The sequence below is a fragment of the Nelumbo nucifera genome, chromosome 1 (genome assembly GCF_055504915.1).
Source record: "Nelumbo nucifera cultivar China Antique chromosome 1, China Antique-T2T, whole genome shotgun sequence".
Lineage (NCBI taxonomy): Eukaryota > Viridiplantae > Streptophyta > Magnoliopsida > Proteales > Nelumbonaceae > Nelumbo > Nelumbo nucifera.
Window position 1 is genome coordinate 121406015 of NC_142649.1, and position 13373 is coordinate 121419387.

The window sequence follows — 13373 nt, forward strand, 5'->3', positions numbered from 1 at the left end:
ACCATGGTTTTGTGCAGGAAAACTGAGAAGAAAAGAGCAAAAATAAAAATGTAAATAAACTGTCTGTATTCCTTCTAGTAAAGCTCCTTTAATCTGTTCTAGCTTTCTTAAATAGACCTATAATTGGAAAATTCCTTACTGAAAAAATTCTAATAAGAATAAAAATTGACAAATAAGTATTATAAAAAATTCTTTTATGATAAGAGTCCTAAATTGACAAATAAGTATTATAATAAGAATCCTAAACTGAAAAAATTACTCCTGTAATAAAAATCCCAATTCATAACTGACAAAGAAACTCATATAATAAGAATCCTAAATTGATACCCAAAAGAATTATTTAGAAATAAAACCAAAGATAACATGGGGTCTGCTCAGCTGAGCTAACAGGGATGCTGTCTTAGAGTTGGTATTGCCCCTTTGATAATACACCTTAAACACTTGGGGTGGTCTGACTGTTCAGACCTAATATTTAAGGGATGATGATAATACATCATCATCAGAAATTGAATCTCCCTCTTCCTAATATTTAAGGGTCCCACAATATATGTATCATGTTAGAAAGTTGCAAATAAAATTGTACATTTTTCCTAAAGAGAAAACAAAATGTGTGGAAAGATTAGACAGACAGTCTGCACGATGGATTATTGGATATGAGCCATAACCATGATGGATTGGCCTGTTGCTTGATTTCCTCTGCAGAAGCATACAAAAGAGACCATATCCATCCATAAATTAAAAGAGGTAATGTGCACTTGTGCAGTGAGGCCGAGGACACGCTACACTACAAATTGTTCACTATCATGAACATCATGTGGGAGAGTGGGAGTGGGACTGTTCAGTCACTTGCTTCTGCAAAAATTTCATGCAGAAGTTGCAATCCAGTTTAACATGAAGCAGAACTAACCCAATATGATATCGTAGCCTAAATTAAGAACCTGGTAGCCTTTCTATATTCAAAGGTCCATATATGACTTCTTATTATCAGGGTCAGACCCAACAAGCAAGGGAAGAAGATGGAAGATAGAAAAAGATCATTGATCTAGGAAGCTTTATTTGAGATTTAAACAATTGCCTAGAAACAACAAATTAAGCTTTCTGATCAAATACCTTGTTATTTGAGATTTAAGCAAGGATTCAGTCCAATCAAAAGTGAATCTTGATGGTGCGCGATTTGGTCACTCCTAACTGGCAGGGGCTGCACTCCTAACTGGCGTCGGACAAGATACCTGTGAGGAAGAAGGTGAAGGATTCTCGGGGAGCTCTCCCGGCGGGAACACTCCGATGCTTAAGTCAGAACATGGTGGAGAGCTGAGAAAGAGAGAGTTGTAGAGAAATAAGCTAAGGGTGGAGATGCGCAATATGCAATTCCCCTTGCTCTTTGGGGGACAGAGCTCTTATATAGTGGTGGCCTGTCAAATCAGGCATAACCGCCTCTGATTCTCTGCCGCAGCCGTTACTTGTCAGGGTTGCACAGGTAACTGTTGCAGAGTACGGCCCTATCAGACAGGGGACACTTGTCAGGGTTTGGCAGGCACGACACCGCCTGGCCAGAGACGTGGGTGCAATCTCCTGATTCAACAGGTACGGTTGTCACAGGAGATCCTCCTGTGATACGCCGGGCTGCTCTTCCACGAGCTGCCTTGTACCGAGCTACCTTGTGCCGAGCTGCAGGTGTCGCACCGAGGTGCTCCTACCTGAGGTGGCCTACTTAGGTTTGAGCAGGAATAAATTTATTCTAACTTAGGAGGCTCTTGAGTTCACCCCGAAGTGCCTTGAGCTCGGGAGATTCTTGTCTTGGGAGAACCTTAGCTCGGGATGCTTCCTTGGAAGAATCTTAGCTCGGGGTGTTCCCTTGTTGAGGTGGAGCTTGGGGGGTCCTTACTCAGGAGGAGCTTGAGGGCTTCTTTACTTGGGAGGAGCTTGGGACTCCTCACCTGGAGGGACCTCGGGGCGCTCCCCCCTGAGAGAGATCTTGGGGTAATCGGAGTGTCATCTGGTACCGAGTTGTCACGCTGGATCTTGGCGGACTGGTCGCATTGAGTTGTTACTTATGCTGAGTCACGTCCACGTGTCCTCCTATGATGAGGTCGGGTCAAATCACCCTCCATCAATTGCCCCCCACTTCCCAAGCCAGGGGTCTTGACCTGGTGTGGGGAGTTCACGACGTGATGGGTGGATTTGGCCCGAAGTCTAGGCTGCCTTGTCAGAATTCGCCAGTCGGACTAGTTCATTGTTCGACTCAATCAAGGATAACCCAGGTCGTGTACAGTTCACGCGCGGACGTCACGTGATCTATAGACTCCGCGGATGTCAAAAAATGCGCTGAACTGATTTCACCTCGGGGGTCGCGCAACCGGTTTTCTTAAGAGCCGTTAGATTGTCTTGATCTCAACCGTTGAATCTCGGGCATACCGGCTATAAATTGGGGGGGACCCCTATCATTTTCTCCGCCATAAGTTCACTAGCACTCGTCTTGAGGTCGCGTCTAAGGTCTTCAGCTTGGGTTCTCCAGTTCGTCTCTTTTCCCGGCTCGGTTGCTTTTTCTTTGGTGAGTCTCCCTAGCTCCTTCTTTCAGTTCGCTTCCAATCTTTTTAGTTTCGTAGTTAGCTTCCCTCAGTTCAATTCAGTCCGTAGCTATGTCAGACCATAGCTTCGACAGTCTCTTAGATGAGCCCAAGGTAGGTGCCCCGGCTCAAGCAGATAGTCTCTTAGATGAGCCCGAGGTGGGTACCTCGGGTCAAGTAGGTGCCTCTGAGGTACATTCCACCTACGAGGTGCGGAAAACCTCGGGTAACCTGACATCCACTTCTGATCGAGGTCGGATACCAGATAAGTTTGGTCCTTCTACCATGACAGTAGACAGGCTTAGGAGCCTGATAGCCCGATACAACCCTCCTAGGGATTACACCTACCTTCTAATCGAGGTCGGATACCAGATAAGTTTGGTCCTTCTAATCGAGGTCGTGATTTTTGGGGAACAGCTCGCGGTCGGACTCCGCCTTCCACTGCACCCCCTAATTGTTGAAGTGTTAAATCACTTTGATGTAACCATAGATCAACTCCAACCGAACTTTGTCCGGAACGTGGTTGGTACAATTTCTCTCTGCTTCGACTACACCCTTCCTCTTGACCTTGACATTTTCTCTTCTATCTTGTCGATAAAGAAGAACGCATCTAGCGTTCTCCCTGAGCACAGGCGGACCTACTACCTGTCCCCCCGCCCAGGCTTCAAGTTGTTACATAAGCTTCCCAGTAAAGTCCCAGCCTGGAAACGGGACTACTTTGTAGTTCGTAACTCTATGGGGTGGCCCTTCCCTACTCACTGGAGGGTGGCCATTCAAGACTCCAACATTAGGCTGGACTAGGATACAAGCGAGATACTTCAGTCTTGGGCAGAGCTCAGCTTCGACTACAAGGACTACCTCGCCGAGAACAAGCTCATCGAGGCTGGTCTGAGTCCCGGTAGGTCGCCTTGTGCAGACTTAGTATTTTACTTCAGTAGCCAGTTTCTACTTCTTGGTAGCATTATTGACGTCGAACTCTGTTGCAGGTCCTATGGAGCGATTTAGTGCAGAAAAACTCTTCGGAAAGATGAAGGGAGAAAGAAGCGAGCTGCAAAGAGAGCTCGCATTGAATCTCCATGGGCTTCTATTCCCGAGCCTGAGCTGCCTGCTGATGCTCCTCCGGTGATTAACTTGGAGGAGTCAGAGAACCTTCCACCTCGGGGGCTTGAGGCGGCTGCGGAGCCCGTTCACGAGACTTCGAAGCCCGCTCTTGAGGCCACTGCAGAGCCCACTCCCGTCACTACCTCAGGGAGTGAAGGAATAACTTGGAGCATCTTGAACCCACAGTGCAACCTTCGAAAGAGCAAGGGGGTTGCGTATCCCAAGGAGGTCTCTGAATGGGCCGAGCTAACGCTTGCTCAACTCGGAGCTCAAGCGGCTACCCACTCCATGGTGGTAAGTCTCATTGTACTTTTAACTTATGCAATTGTTGCTTTACTGGTGCTAACTGGCACTCTTTAGGCAGGTGAACTCCGCCGTGCACGCCCTGACCCTCCAATCAGAGAGGTACTTGAAGCGAGCTCGGGTTGTCGAGGATTCAGCCCACACAGCTCACACCGATCTAAAGCTAGCTCGCAGTCAAATCCACCGGCTGGAGGGCAATGTGCTAGCTCTGAGGTCAGAGAAGGAGGAGTGGCTACGCGAGAGGGAGGAGCTGCTGTGCAAGGTGGAGAGCCTTGAGGCAGATAAGGGGATTCTAAAGCACCAAGTAGAGAACCTCGAAGCCGATTTCAAGGAGCGAACTGACATCCTTCTTGGTGCTATGGAGGAGGCCAAGGTCATGGCCTTCCAAGACTACGTCATGTCGGAGGAGTTCGACGGGGTGATGGTGGATGCCTACCACAAAGGCTTCAAGCTCAGTCGGTGGTTGATAAAGCGCAAGTTCCCACAGCTCGATGTGAGCTCCATCACCACCTCGCGAATCATGGGAGAGGTAGCCCGTCAAGCCACCGAAGACCCAGACTCTGAAGAGGAGGGCGACGAAGACATCGGTGAGGCCGACACTATTGCTAACCAGGCCGACATTTCTACGGAGGCCCCAGGCGAGTTCCCCAAGTAGTTCGAACGGTCTTTGTACTTTAAGCCTGCGAGCTCAGTTTTTCCTTCTCCTTTTGTAAAACTTTTTTGTAATGAAATACATTTTGTAATGAAAATACACTTTTTGCCAAGTGGTGCAATTTACTTTATTTGTCGAAGTAATTATTTTACCCCGAACTGTTGAGCTATCGAGCTAAGTACCCAAAGTGGAGGTTTCTCGACTGTTGTTACCCCAAACTGTCTCCCAGTACTTAGTAGGGGTAACTTTACGATGTACACCGAGGCGAGCAACAAAATAGGGTATATGCCTGAACTGTCTGCACCCGGACTACTTAAGTTGACATCGGTTGTCCCTAATGGGTTCAACCTGCTGTATGCCAGGGCGGGCTATGCATCATAGGGTTCGCACCCGAGCTGCCTACGCCTTAGGCATTACCAGTACTTAGCCTACGCCGATGAGGCGACTGGGTCTTATACGGTGCCGAGGTCTTTCGTTAGCTTGGCGCTTTAGCCCTTAGGCTGAGGGAGCAACTTAATAGTCCACTCCTCTGGAGTTTGCCCATGCCGAAGAGGTGACTGGGCGCCGAGGTCCTTAGATCGGCTTTTTGGCCCTTAGGCTGGGGGAGCGACTTAATAGTTCGCTCCTCTGGAGTTCGGTAATTATAGGTAATACTGCCTTAGGTTGACAATATTCCATGCTCGAGGTACCTGCTTCCCTTCTAGGGTTTCAAGTTCGGACATTCCTTCCCCGAGCACCCGCTTTACTTGGTAGGGTCCTTCCCAATTTGGCCCGAGCTTACCAACACCGGGCTCAGGTACCATGACTTTACGAAGGACTAGGTCTCTGACGTGGAGGTTTCGCTTCTTGACCCTGGCGTTATAGTACCGAGCTACTCTTTGCTGGTAGGCCGCGGTCCTAATGTATTGAGGTTTCGTACTTCGTCAAGTAGGTCGAGGTTGGTGCGTAGCTCGTCCCCATTTGTCTAGTCATCATATTCTTCCAGACGTAGCGTGGGGACCTCAATCTCGACTGCGATGACTGCCACGGTGCCGTAAGTGAGGTTGAAGGGGGTCTCGCCTGTTGCGGTCTTCACTATGGTTCGGTAAGCCCATAGATAGTACACTGGGCAGCTCGTCTACCCACAGTCCCTTAGCTCGGTCTAGGCGCGCCTTCTGTCCGCCGAGAATGGCTCTTTTTGTGACCTCCACTTGACCATTCGCTTGAGAGTGTGCCACCGAGGTAAAATTTTGTTGTATTCCCATATTTTTGCACCAGTTCTGGAATTTAATGTCCTCAAACTGCTTGCCGTTGTCAGAGATAAGTACTCGGGGTAGTCTAAAATAGGAAACTATATTTTTATAGAAGAAGTTCTGCACATTCCGCGCTGTGATCGTTGTGAGAGGTTCGACCTCCACCCACTTAGTGAAATAATCAACTGCTACCACTAAGAACCTCCTTTGTCCTATCGCTGGTGGAAATGGTCCAAGTATATCAATCCCCCATTGTGCAAAGGGCCATGGGCTGGTGAGGTACTTTAGGTTGGCAGCGGGCTAGTGGTGGATGTTGGCGTGCTTCTGACATTTGTCACACTTTCTAACGAACTCAATCGCATCTGCTTTCAATGTTGGCCAATAGTATCCCTGTCGTAGCGCTTTCTGGACGAAGGCCCTGCCCCGAAGTGTCCACCGCAGAGGCCCTCATGAGTGTCGTGGAACACGAGCTCGATCTCGAAAGGTCACAAGCAGTGCAGATAAGGGAGCATGTAAGATCTTCGGTACAGCCGTTTGTCTATCATAACGTATTTGGCTGTCTGACGCTCTACCCTTCTGGCAGCATTACGATCTACAGGGAGGGTCTCGTGCAGCAGGAATCTCACGAGTGAATCGATCCAAGTCGGCTCTTCTTGTACAACAAGACCGACCTCCTCTGCCCCCCCCCCCCCCCCCCCCCCGAGAACGCTAGGCCGAGGCAAGTTCTCTATGTACACGGTTCTCATGGTATTATCACTTGTGCTGGCTAACCGGGACAGGGCGTCGACCTTAGCAACTCATGCCCTGAGGTCGCGTCCACCAAACTGTCAATCCTGGGGAGTGGGAAGCAGTCCTTCGGGCAGGCCCGGTTCAGGACGGTATAATCGATGCACTTGCGCCATTTACCGTTAGCCTTTTTTTCCAGAATTGGGTTGGCTACCTAGCTTGGGTATTGGACTTCCCTGATAAAATTGGCTGCGAGGAGCTTCCCGACCTCCTCATCAACTGCTCTCCAATGCTCCGGGGCTAGGTTGCGTTTCTTCTGTCTAACGGACCTAACTATAGGATCAGTGTTCAGTTTGTGAGTGATGATGCTAGGGTCTATGCCGGGCATCTCTGCCGCAGACCATGCAAAAACATCTAAATTTCTAAGTAAGAAACTTACCAGTTGAGATCACAGAGGCTCCTCGATTAAAGCGCCGATCTGGAGTGTCCGAGCTGGGTCCTCTGTTGAAGTTGGCATGGAAACAGTCTCTTCCGTAGGTGCAGCTCGCTCTTCGCAATGCTTTGCAGGTCGCTCTAGCTCGAGGTCGTCTACCTCCTTGGCTTTTCCTTTGAAAGCGGCGACGTAGCACTTGCGAGACTTGGGTTGATCGCCTCGCGCTACCCCAACTCCGAAGTCCGTGGGGAACTTCATTGCCAAATAATAGGTGGAGACCACCGTACGTAGAGCATGCGTGATGGGCCGACCTATTTTGGCGTTGTATGGGGAGGGAGTTGCGACCACCAAAAAGTTGTGGTTGAGCCTCACTATGCTAGGCCAGGTGTCGACCTCCACAGGTACAGTGATTCTCCCCAAGGGCCTGACTTCCTCTCCACTGAAGCTTACCAAGGGAGTACTTGCGGGCTCGAGGTTGCTCTCTTGGAGCTGAAGCTTGTCGAACGCGATATTGAAGAGAATGTCTGCCGAGCTACCGTAGTCGACGAGGATGCGCTTCACCTCGAAATCATTGATCCTTATCTTCACGACAAGCGCGTCGTCGTGGGGGTAGTGGACTCCGTGCGCGTCGTCCTTGGTGAAGAAGATCGGTTCCCCTGTCCTTGGTCGCTTTGGGGGGTTCCGTTCTTTCCTTCCGATCTCACGAGCCGAGGCCCGAGCTGCGGCCGAGGTGCAGCCCGTGACAATCGATCCTTCGATGATCATGTGTATGGTCCCCCGATCTGGCCTCTCTTCAGGGGGATGCTTCTGCGGCTGCTCGCCTTGTCTGCCACTGGACTCGGGAGCATTTCTACCTTGCTCCCCTTGTCGTCCTGTTTTATTATCATTTCGTACAATATTTCTTAAGTATCCGCAATAGATGAGTTTTTCTATCACTTCGCGAAGGTTTTTACAATTTCGGTACTATGACCGTAATCTTTATGGAAATTACAATACAAATTTTTATTTCTAACACTCGGGTCCCCTCTCAGCCATGGTGGCCACTTCACGTACGGGGCGTCCTTGATCGCCAAGAGGATCTTGGCCCGCTTTGCATTCAGATGTGTATAGTCAGTCCTTTCTGCTGGAGGGGCTCGGAAAGGCTGACCTGGCCTTTCTCCCTGAGCTGGGTCTTTCTTCTTCTTGTTATCCCCATGGGTTGAGGACTCTGCTTCTCTTTTCCTCTTTTCAGGCAAACTTTCATTCTTCTGGTTAATCTCCTCCTCCGTCCCTATGAACTGGTCTGCGAGTTTGACCAACTCCGTAACAGTCTTAGGCCGGTTGACAACTACATGCCACTTGAACTCCTTGTGTGTTATGCCTCTCTTGGCAACTGTGAGCCGCACTGCGGGGTCCAAGTCGGGTATCTGTAGACAAGCATCATTAAACCGCTTGATGTAGCTGTTAGACAGTTTTGTATGCCCTTAGCTTCAATCAGTATGATGTACTTTATGAGTTTATTGCAAATGAATAAAAGTGCATATTTGATTCATGTTCCCTTGGTATGTTTCTGTATAATACCCTTAAACTGGACACTTAATGTGACTCGTGTTAGTTTAGAATGTTCACAGCCAGTGGGTCGGTCTAGGGAGACCTATCCTGATAAGGTTGACACTATGGTGCCACCAAGTTGCTTGGGGTGGCCTGTCTCAGCTGCCAGGGTGAGACCCTAGGCACATACAATGTAGGATTGATTGAATCTTTGAACTGGACCAGATTTCCAATATTGCCCTAGACCTTGGAGATTGATGGGCAAAACTGGAAAGTTACACCCGATCCCTAGACTCTATTATGATACTGCACTAGGTGTCGGATTGGGCTGTCTTTGATGTACCAATCAGTGAGATCCTTAGCAAGGGTCAAAACCTGGGTCTGTTGGGACAGTCTGAAAATTCATCTGAGTGGGTGATCATAGTGACAGGATCAGCCCGTTTGTCGGACAAAGGTAATGATCGGGGATGCACTCTCACTGATGGAAACCAAGACTGCCGGCAACCGATTTCAACCGTTGAGATTTGTTTTGCAAAGTATATTTTATGTGAGATATAAAAGTATATATAATATGGTTTCTAAAATGTTTGCAAGAAGGTTTTAATTTCCGAGATCCATATAAGTAGAGACTGCAACACTATTCCTTGCAGCCGAGGGAGAGGTCCTCTCTTGTCGGGTAGTGTATGATCATTATGGGCTGAGAGGTTAAGTGTAAGACCATTGAGGATAATACCTGATGGGATAATCTTGCATCTGCCCACAGTCCCTGGGTGTTACAAGGTGGCTTGGCCCAGGGACCACTTAGGGTAAGTGTTGGGCCCATAGAGCCCATTTGTTGGGTTTCTGGGGGTTCACTGTCCATAACAGTGTATTCGGCCAGGCCTTGTAACAAAGGTTGGGCCGAACCCATGTGGCTGATGTGTAGATCAATGCTTGGGTCCGACACTATACAAGGAAGCCCAACTAGGTAGCAATTAGGATGGTTAAGTGAGCACATAAGCTTAATGGGCCTAAAGCCCATTTCGAACTGGGATATTTAATTAGTTAATTATGGGGCGAATTCTGAGATGGATTAGCAGATAGGATTGGGTCTTGACCCTATCCACTCAGAGAGTCCAGATCTGAATGTGATTCAGATCTAGAAACCTCTTAATGAGATTAGGAGAAAGCTAATCTAATCTGCAGATAAGATAAGGGTTTATCCTTATCACCTAAAGAGAGGGTTGATCCAAATATGATTTGGATAAGCAGCTCGTAATTGGATTAGGAGCTGATCCTTTGGGTTAACAAAAAGGAGGGGGCGGCAGCCTTACATATACACATCCTCTTTAGTGCTGGAAAACACAGAAGAAAGAATTAAGCAACTCTACAGAATTCTTTCTTGTCGCCTCCCTGTTCTTGCTGCCCTGTTTGCCAGTTCGATCTCCAGTTGTGGGAGAAGTCAAGATTCGATCTTGACATCAGTTCTTGGAGGAAGAATTGATAGGAAGCTGTGCTCACGTGCCATCCTGTTGTTTCTTGCGAATGACAGAGTTCTTGGAGAAGAACACTACTGATTCTGCTCCATCCTGCACTGCGCCATCTTCAGTAGGAGTAGTCTTTGGATCCTTCATTGGGCGTGAACACCTTCGTTGGGGGATACTGTTTCTCCGTATCAGGTATAATCCTCTCCTACTCCTTTTGGTTTAGATCTGGTTCAGTTTATAGTTCAAGAATGATCATTGAAAATATGATTTTCTAAATAGGGAATGCGATTCTCAGTTGAAGGGAGAGAAAATTTTTGAAATTCGCCCCCATATTCCACAATCTTTGGGCGTCCATACGATGGATTTCTCATCCCTTCAGTGGTATCAGAGCCATGGTTCAAATCTTGAACCAATTTGTTTCAGATCTGAACCTGCGCAAATAGGCAGAAGGCGTTCTACCCGATTTGCGCAGATATGGGTTTTGGGAAATTTGTTCCCAAAATTAATGTGTGAATAATCTGAAATTAATTTTATATAAATCTGATTATTATTTAGAATTGTTCTTTATGATTTTCTTGATTTATGGGTTGTTCGTACAAGAGGAGATCGAAATCTTGATTTGCGCAGGGAACCTGCGATTTTCCAGTTTTGGATTGCTTTATTACATTTGGTCTGTAAAATATATATATATATTTTTATTTTTAGACTGAATGTATAGGTATTCGATCTGATGTAATTATTAATAGAAATTAGGATTTTTATTTATTTTATTTTTGGATCGAAGATGGCGGCGCAGAAAAGGAGATTTCGCAGATAGGAGAATTACAATCTGCGATTTACAGTTTATGAAACTGCAAACTGTGATCTAACCTCTGTTTTGCAGGATGGATTGTGTGAACAGCCCTGTTTGACTGATTCTTGATTTCCCACATTTCCAGAGACAACCCATAGTCTCCGTCACTGAGAGAGGAGGGAAATCTCAGAGATGAATAAATGGAAATGGAACATAGATTAAAATCCATATCTATGAAATGAACATGAATCAAATATTGTTGTGGACTGATGTTTGCTCTTTTATCAGAAAATGGCAAACGGATCATTTGCAAAATTATTTGATGACAACAAGTTGAAGGGCCCAAACTATGTCGATTGGTACAGGAACCTTATGCTGGTCCTAGCTTCTGAAAAGTTAGACAAAGTGGCAAAGAATCCTGCCCCGGAGCGTCCGGGTGATAGGGCTTTTGAGGCCCGAAGGAGAGACTATCAGGAATGGGAGGAGAAGAACTCCCTAGCCCGATGTTACATCATTGCCTCCTTAGACAACCCGATACAGAGGCAGTTCGATCAGATTGAACTTGCCAAGGACATATTGGACAATCTCAGGATGATGTATGAAGAGCGGAATCGTTCTACTCGACAAAAGGTCTTGAAACAGTTCATGACCGCACAAATGACCAAGGGCCAACAAGTTCACGACCACCTGTGAGCGTTTCCTACAAGGCAAGATGACAAAACGACATGGTTACGTGTACCTAATGAGACACAAGTCTGAATCTTTTGAAAAGTTCAAAGAGTTTAGACAAGAGGTCGAGAAACAGTTAGGGAGAGAAATTAAAGCCCTTCGATCAGATCGAGGTGGCGAGTATCTCTCTGACGAGTTCAGTGACTACTTAAAAGAAAATGGGATAGTATCATAGTTAACTCCTCCTGCTACACCACAATTTAACGGTGTTTCAGAGAGGAGGAATATGATCTTATTGGATATGGTCAGGTCGCTTCTCATACACTCAGAGTTACCCACTTCCTTTTGGGGTTACGCATTAGAGACTTCGATTTACGTGCTGAATTGGGTTCCAACCAAATCGGTTCCGAATACTCCATATGAACTTTGGACTGGAAAGAAACCAAGTTTCAGACACTTGAAGATTTGGGGTTGTCCAGCACACGTTAAAAGAACAAGTGCAGACAATTTGGAATCCAAGACCAGTCGTTGCCTATTTGTAGGCTACCCAAAAGGCTTTGTAGGTTACCTATTCTATGACCTAAGTGAGCAGAAAGTGTTCTGCAGTCGATTGTGGATCAGTCCTTGTCTAGAGTTTGCGGCCAAGACCTCGAATCGGTTCTCAACGAGCGGGGCCACGAACTTAGAAAGCTGAGGTGATGTAGGTCTGGGAGGCTGAGAGTCCCCTGATCTGACCACGCGCGGAGAGCTGGGTGTGACTGGATTCTCCTTCCTACCGCGGGACGAGATCTGGCTCTTGGGAGGATTCTGGGCCTGTGACGTTTCTCCTCGGCGAGAGGGGTGTTCATTCAGGTGGCATAGCTTAGTCTGCTGTGAGGCCAAATACCGTGGTGGAATCAGTAGCTGGTTCAGAGGCAACAGGGGGAACTGCTGTTGATACTGCTGCTGGTAGACATGGTGTAGAGCTTGCTACTGGTACAACTAAAGCTGTTGGACTTGCTGCACTTGAGCTTGTATGGTTCGCATGCAATGCATCAGATCTTCAAGCTGGTTTGGTCCAGCTACTAGGGGAAGAGAGGGCTTAGTGAAAGTGGTGCCTACTGCGGAGGGGAGCGGAGCACTCACTGGTGCCACGATCTGAGGCACGTTCAGCGTCGGGACCCCATCCACAGAGAGAGGAAGGGTGAACTGTTCGCGCCTGAGTTGCGCCCGACGTTGCTGGAGGAAGCCATGGATACTAAAGTTGCAGAGTTTGGTGGAAGAAGGCTTTTTGAAGCGGTTCTCACAGATGGTGCCAATTGATGGTGCGCGATCTGGTCACTCTTAGCTGGCAAGGGCTGCCCTCCTAACTGGCGCCAAACAAGATACCTGCGAGGAAGAAGGTGAAGGATTCCTGGGGAGCTCTTCTGTCGGGAACACTCCGATGCTTAAGTCAGAACTTGGTGGAGAGCTGAGAAAGAGAGAGTTGTAGAGAAATAAGCTAAGAGTGGAGATGCGCAATATGCAATTCCCCCTGCTCTTTGGGGGCCGAAACTCTTATATAGCGGTGGCTTGTCAAATCAGGCATAACCGCCTCTGATTCTCTGCCACAGCCGTTACTTGCCAGGGCTGCTCAGGTAACTGTTGCAGAGTATGGCCCTGTTCGACAAGGGACACTTGTCAGAGTTTGGCAGGCACGACGCCACCTGGCTAGAGACGTGGGTGCAGTCTCCTGATTCGACAGGTACGGTTGTCATGGGAGATCTTCTTGTGATACGCCGAGCTGCTCTTCCACGAGCTGCCTTGTACCGAGCTACCCTGTGCCAAGCTGCAGGTGCCACACTGAGGTGCTCCTACCTGAGGTGGCCTACTTAGGTTTGAGCAGGAATAAATTTATTCTAACTTAGGAGGCTCCCGAGTTC